The sequence below is a fragment of the Panulirus ornatus genome, chromosome 34 (assembly GCF_036320965.1).
Source record: "Panulirus ornatus isolate Po-2019 chromosome 34, ASM3632096v1, whole genome shotgun sequence".
NCBI lineage: Eukaryota > Metazoa > Arthropoda > Malacostraca > Decapoda > Palinuridae > Panulirus > Panulirus ornatus.
Genome location: NC_092257.1, coordinates 15,918,413 through 15,926,704, shown reverse-complemented (window position 1 = coordinate 15,926,704; position 8,292 = coordinate 15,918,413).

Here is an 8,292-nt window from a genome sequence, read left to right as displayed (position 1 = left end):
GCAGCGTGCAGCGGGTCCAGCAATTGGTGGATCACATGCAAACAGAAGCCAAAATGACTAAATTACTGAAGGCAAATAACACTTGATGTCTTAACAAGACGTACAATATTTCTCCATGACCAGTCCAAGACACGTTCACGTCATTAAAGGTCATCGGAACGTGTGTTATTACCTGTTGTGTTTCCTTCGCGCTCGCTCGTGTTGAGGGGGCAATACAGACACAACCAACCTAAGGAGGAGAGAGAGAGAGAGAGATGCGAAAGATAGATATAAAAATAAAGAAGTCGTTGTCCAAATTACTCTCCACATGTACGTAACTGGGCGAGACGGAGGCTGATCCCTTACAAGCACAGTTAACCAAGCAAATATCTTTTTTTCCTCTCTTTTTTCATCGAATTAACCTCCTGTATCAACACTCACTGTGGTGAACTGAGGAAGCGATGCTCAGAAAACACAGACGAAGAATATTTATATGTTAGTCTACCTACCGCATGGCGATGCTGTTTTCTTGTGGGGCGGGGTAGCGACAGGAATGGATGAAGGCAAGCAAGTATGAATATGCACATGTGTATGTAAATGTATGTATATCTGTATATGTGGGCGTTTATGTATATATATATATATATATATATATATATATATATATATATATATATATATATACATATATATATATATGTATATGTGTGTGTGTGTGTGTGTGTGTGTGTGTGTATAAGTGGATGGGTCATTCTTCGTCTGTTTCCTGGCGCTATCTCGCTGACGCGGGAAAAACCACAGCGATTATGTATCATGATAACAAAACAAACTATACAGTTACCAGTCACGAAGATGCTTCTTGTTACAGGGGCACAGGGCATGCATAACAAGAGATGGTAATACGCGAGAAAGCGGCTCGGGGAAACCATTAGTACGAGCCATGCATTTAAATGAAAGATTTGACTTTAAAAGTGGGAAATGAGATCAACCCCGAACGAGTAAGTGGGGAAAGGAGTAATGAAAGTCAACATTCCTGTTTTTGTATTCTCCATGTCGCATTGTTAACTGTGAGATAAAACTTCTACCACTCAGTCTAGTTTTAATCTTATTCCGGCGCTGGGTCAACAAAGACACAAAGAATATGAAAAATGGAGAACTGTTCTCAGTAATGTCTACCTGTGCTGAGTAGATTCTCACACACACACACACACACACACACACACACACACACACACACACACACACACTCGCAGGAACTATATTCTATATTTCAGAGAATTTATTTTTCATGTTAGATGAGACGGAATGGCCACTGAGGCCCTAATCAAGGCCATCCCATTAATGTATATATATATATATATATATATATATATATATATATATATATATATATATATATATGCATTCATGGGGGACCCGTGAATGCATCATGGTCAGGGACGCTAACCGATACACCACGGTGGTCCATGAATCTGTAACTGAAATATCTACTTGTTGAGGGCATATCTGCATCTATCTATCTATCTATCTGTCTATCTATGTATATGCATATATATATATATATATATATATATATATATATATATATATATATATATATATATATATATATATATATATATATATATGTATATACTCACACTTGCGATGATTTGAGTGGGGGCTAAAATAGAATGGAAACAGAGGCAAATGAAACACCTTTTGTTCTGGCTCGAATTATTCCTCATGCAAGCAGATTGTACGAAGGTGCCCGTGTGTGTGTATTTGATAAAAATTTGCTGTTAGTCAGGGCTGGCCCCCCCGCGCGCGCGCGCGCGCGCGAGAGAGAGAGAGAGAGAGAGAGAGAGAGAGAGAGAGAGAGTTTTAAACTCGTCTGGCTAAAGCAACCGTCTTCGGGACTGAGCTATGAGAATACATATACTCATTCCAAACACCTACATCCATACAGCATGTTGTGGTTAGAGATGTTGCTTTAAAATAAGGGGGAAGGAGGATGTATGTCTGATTTTCTCTCGTCTGACACAATGTTGCTCCACACTATTATTATTATCTTCGCATCTTCCCCTTGACGTTAACGAAGTGAATCCAAGCGTAAGACGATAACATCTAAATCTAATCAAAAAGGATCGAAGACTTTGATTCTTTGCTATGGCGTTCAAGTTTTGGGAGCGATGAGGAACTTATGCGTGTGTGTGTGTGTGTGTGTTTTACGAAGAGAGAGTTTTACATGCGTGTTGCCCCGTTTCATATCTCTGTACACATGCACACCGTCTTATGTACACAACACGAGCTAGTTTACGCCAAGGTACCAATTCAATCGACCAGCCTGCCAAAAAGAGGAGGATGAACACCTGGGCTGTCTGTGAGCCGACTTGCTGTCTATGCCCGGGACATATGAAAACTTCAGTGAAAACCTGAAGGCCAAGCCACGTAGGCCCTACGTTGATAGCACCTCACGTCGTGTAAAAACCCGATCTAAACCTCGTAATGTGAATTAAGGGTTTTGATGATCACGTCCCACGAAGAAGGAGTTACTGATAAGATATGAGCAGGCATCTGCTTTAAGGCTACCCTTATACTACTAACCCTCAAGGCCTTAAACAGATAAAAGTATTATAACTTTTGGGATACAATTTAGTGTGTGTGTGTGTGTCTGTGTCACTTGGGGGGGGGGTGGCTCGCCCCCCCCCCCCCCCCATCCGGGAACAAGTAGTGAATTTATGCATAGAGTTTCGAGAGCGAGAGTTCGTTAGTTCGCTTTTCGCTTGATGACGCAGAAAATTGTACGGTTATATCAGGCGTTTCTCGTCCAGTTTAATATGGTTCACCCCCTCCCCCTTTCCCCACTCCCCACCATCTCCCCTCTTCTGTTGTTATCCGTTACAACAGGATTCGCTCCTTGTAATCGTGGTTGCATCACTACCGTATATATAGCCCTTTTGAATCCGTGAGCTCGAACATATTTCGGATAACTTGCTTCGGAGCCGGTTACGAATAATTCCTTCCAGAGGTGGTTCCCTTTAATCACCTGGTTCAGAGCTGTTCCAACTGTATCTCCAACCATTCTGGATTATCGGGCTCGAAATTATTCCATACCATGAGATTCCGAAACCCATTTCGAAATAATAGATTGAACCCGTTGTTTTGGTTTATGAGCGCACCGAACCGCTCGATTCAGAACTGTTCCGAATCCTTTCATATGAAGCAATATTTTCTTCGCTTTCTTTTGTTTTTGTTTTTAAATCATCGCTGTGCAGCGTCGAGCTAATACATTCGAGCCGTTTCGAGTCACTATGAATGAAACAATGAAGTAAACGTAACGAGAAACCGGAGCTGTGCAAATGTAGACCCCGAGATTCAAACTCCCGTCAGTGGAAACAGAACAAGAACTGGCAAGGAGGGACTACCAGGCCTACCAAACACAACCACAACCAACCACACCACCACAACCACTACCACATACACCACCTCTAACCACACCACCACAAACACAGCCACTACCACAACCAACCACACCACCACAACTACTACCACATACACCATCTCCAACCACACCACCACAACTACTACCACATACACCATCTCCAACCACACCACCACAACTACTACCACATACACCATCTCCAACCACACCACCACAACTACTACCACATACACCACCTCTAACCACACCACCACAAACACAACCACTACCACAACCTACCACATCACCACAACCACTACCACATACACCATCACCATTACCACATACACCACCTCCAACCACCAATACCATACCAAGAACTCCATACACACGCGCTACCTTAACATAAACCACCCACAACGATGCTAAACAACCACTTTGAGCCTTAACAGTCGTACTGTCCTTAAACTCCTCCGCCAATCAGAGAAGTTCCCAAAGCTACGATGGCCAATAGACGATCACCACCACCTACGCTACTCCTCCCCCTCCTCCTCCTCCCTCCTCCTCCTGGACCTCACATCACACGTCCACAGCCAAGGCTACACCCACCCACACACGCACACACACCCACACACGCCCTACAGCTGCCTCTCTCCCTGTCTCTCTCTCTCTCTCATGGGGTCCTCCCACGCCATGTAGACTACTCAGTGCGCCTGGTGGGTGAGAGGATGCGTAATACCTCGCTGGAACCACCGTAGAGAGAGAGAGAGAGAGAGAGAGAGAGAGAGAGAGAGAGAGAGAGAGAGAGAGATTTTCACCTCGCACATCATATCTCGTTCATTCATCGCCATGGGAACGCGAAGACGCGCCAGGAATGGTCAAATCCCAAAACCACCGGAGGATGAGAGGGACAATCTATGTTGTGTTCACTCTTCATCATCCGTGTCAAGAAATGTGATTCACTGTAGAGTTGGAGGGAGGCGAAGGACGGGAGAGCACCTGAACAAAAAAAAAATTTCCACTGAAAGACGTGTCGACGAAACAAAGAATTTCTGAGGTTTTCATTTGGTATCAGTTGTGTGTTACTGATGATGGAGTGAGGATCGAACCTAAATGTTTGATAACCAGTACATCTATCCTTCTATTCTATCTATCCATCTATCTACCTATCTATCTATCTATCTATCTATCTACAAATATATATACGTGATGATCTTTCTCGTTGTAGTGGCGACGTCAAGAACCAACGAACAATGGCCTCTTTTGCCAACGAGAAATATAACATAATAATATCCAACTGAATCGTCCAATCTTATTCATACCTTCATGAATCATTCGTACGAGCGTAATTTCAGACTAAAAACCCTTCATAAACCCTGAGAGATAATAGGTATATCTGATTTATAATTGGGTCACCCATTTGTACTTAGGAAATAAAGAAAAGTGGCATACTTGAGCATGACATGGACTTCCTCCTTCTCTCAAATGTTAAGCAAACTGTGCCATTATCAAATTTCTATGTTCCTTATCACAGCTATCAGGACTTCTAGTCTCTACTTATCGCCAGGGCTGGATGATTATCACATCATAGTCTCCAGCAGGTCCGACGCTTTGATATTTTTTTTTTTTGTCCCCCGCCCAAGACACGACATCGCAGGGGGAAGCAGTGTTCATGCGCTTGTAACACTCGTGTCAACCCAGCCCGCTGACACACAACTGGAAACACTTCTTGTACAAGCGATGTTGATAGGGTAAGTTCTCGTATCTATATATCTATATCTATCTATCATCTATCTATCTATATGTCCATCCATCTCTCTCTCTCTCTCTCTCTCTCTCTCTCTCTCTCTCTCTGTATACACCTAACCAAATCAGCTATTTCTCTATATTATTATATAGCTACGCCATGATTCTTGAGTACGACGGTACGATCCCTGAATGCGACGGTACGATCCCTGAGTACGACGGTATGATCCTTTGGGTACGACGGTACGACCCTTTGAGCACAACGGTACGACCCTTTGAGCACAACGGCACGGCTACTGAGCTCGTCGGTACGACCGTTAGCTTAGGATGGCCAAGCCATCATACCCGAGGGGGTCGTACCGTCGTGGCTCAAGGGTCGTACCGTCGTGGCTCTTGGGTCGTACCGTCGTGGCTCTAGGATCGTACCGTCGTGGCTCAAGGGTCGTACCGTCGTGACTCAAGGGTCGTACCGTCGTGGCTCTTGGGTCGTACCGTCGTGCTCAAGCAGGGTCGGAGTCGTCTTTAAGGGTACTGAACTAGGGGGGAAGAGAGAGAGAGAGAGAGAGAGAGAGAGAGAGAGAGAGAGAGAGAGAGAGAGAGAGAGAGAGAGATACTTGCACACACACACACACACACACACACCAGGCTTCACATGTCCACGCTACAAAGGACTAACTTTATAATGAAAGGAACCCCATAAGTTATTCCGTGCACCATCCCTCCCCTACCTACCTATCTACCCATCTACCTACCTACCTACCTACCTATCTACCTACCTACCTGCATTGTCAGGCTTCCTTCCTTCACACCAAGAGGGGTGAGGTGGGCGAGGGAGGGAAGGAGGAAGGGAGGGAGTAAAACCAGTCAAGTTCAGTACATGTTTGATCCTGGATTTCCTTCTGGTCTTGGGAGATGAAACGGTCTCGTGGTGAGCAGTGTGCAGGTGGGGTTCTTAATAGTTTATTATTCTTTTTCTTTTTGGTTTCTACTGAAGATTTTGGCGGGTATTGCTTGTGGATATTGTTGTGGGTGGGAGGGGGACATTTTAATGTATGGGAGGGGGACATTTTATTGTATGGGAGGTGGACATTATATTGTATGGGAGGGGGACATTTTCTTGTATGGGAGGGGGACATTTTCTTGTGGTGGACGAGATGCTTTCTTGTAGGGGGAAGGGATATTTTCTTGTGGGGGGGGGGGTGATGGATGGGACATTTTGTTGGTGGGAAGGGACATTTTCCTGGGTGAGTGGGGACATTTTCTTGGTAGGGGAGGAAAAATTTCCATGCGAGGAAGGGGAAATCTGCCCTCAGAATTAACTAACCCAACCAACTGGATATCAGAACCAGGGCAAGTGAAGCGTCTGGGGTAAACCATGTTAAGTTTTGTGGGGCCTGGATGTGGGTGGGGAGCTGTGGTTTCGGTACACTACACATGACAACTAGAGACTGAGTGCTAATGAATGTGGCCTTTTTTCCGTCTGGTCCTTCCGCTACCTCGCTAATACGGGAAACTCCGGACAAATGATACATATATATATATATATATATATATATATATATATATATATATATATATATATATATATATATATATATATATATATTCACAGGTAGGACGTTCTATCTTATGCAAGTATGTGTGTACATACATATTATACATATTTACGAAAATATTCAATACTTCATAAACAGGTATGATATTCGAGAAATCTTTACATTTTCGCGAAATCAAAATCAACAAGAGTTTGCTAATAAGAGTGAGTGAAATGCCCGCGACTGCGAAAATAAGCTAACTAGAGCGAAAAACTACTAACAAGAGCACGAAACGCTATTAAGAGCAAGAACTTGCTAATGTGAGCGGAAAACATCTCAGACAGAAAAAGAAGAAAAAAAAAATCCCACTCGTATTCACTCTAATTTACTACGTCCACCACCCACCCATCCCATCCCCTCGCTAAATACTCGTTTGAAGATTTTTTTTGTGTGTGAAAGTTTCTCTTTACGTTTGTAAGACTAACTTCACCTGAAGCCATTAAAATCATTATGGAGTTTGCTTAACTTCTCTCTCTCAGTGGAACTGACGCGCATGCACCGATACAGCCAAGGTAATGAGCTCCCGGTATATATATATATATATATATATATATATATATATATATATATATATATATGGAGGGATTAAGTGAAAATGTTTTGAGAAATTAGGTCTCAACATGCAAGAGGGTGGAAGGCGTGAAAAGGATAGAGTGAAATGGAACAATATGCTATACAGGGGTCGACGTGCTGTCAATGGACAGAATCAGGCCTTGCGAAGCGGCCTGGGTAAACGATGGAAAGGTCTTTGGGGCCTGGTTGTGGATAAGGAGCTGTGGTTTCGGTGCATTACACATGATAGGGGAGAGAATGGATGTGAGCAGGTGCGGCCTTTCTTTGTGTTTCTTGCACTATCTCGTAACGCGGCAAACGGAGATCAAGCATGAGACAAGGAATGTATATATATATATATATATATAATATATATATATATATATATATATATATATATATATATATATATATATATATATATATACATAAAAGCCTTAAAACAAAGCTTGTTCATGGATATAATTACAAGTAAAGTAATTACCAGATAATCACAAGATAGCCAAGATTATATTAGGATTATATTTCTCCTCCATAATAATTACCTACTGGCTCCAGGAAGGGAGAGGCTCGTCTGTTGTTGGACCAGACGAGATGATGAATGAGACAGAACACGTTGAGCTGCTATGTATTTGGGGGCAAATCTTGTCTTCCGAAGAGTTTCTGGAATATTTTAGATTACTCTTTTTTTTATCGTCGTGTCTATAGGTATTCTGTCTCATCTTTTGTCACTTTTTGGGAGAAAATCTTGTCTTTCGGAGAGTTTCTGGAATATTTTAGATTACTCTTTTCCATTGTCGTGTCTATAGATATTTTGTGTCCTTCTTTTGTTATTTGTTGGGAGCAAATCTTGTCTTCTAGAGATTTTTTGGAATATTTTAGATCACTTTTTTTTCGTCGTGTCTATAGGTATTTTCTCTCATCTTTTGTCATTTGTTTATCATTTGGAAATTGACCAAGTTACCAAGATTACTTTTCTGGGGAAGCCATAGAGATGGTGACTGGCAACTAATTGAC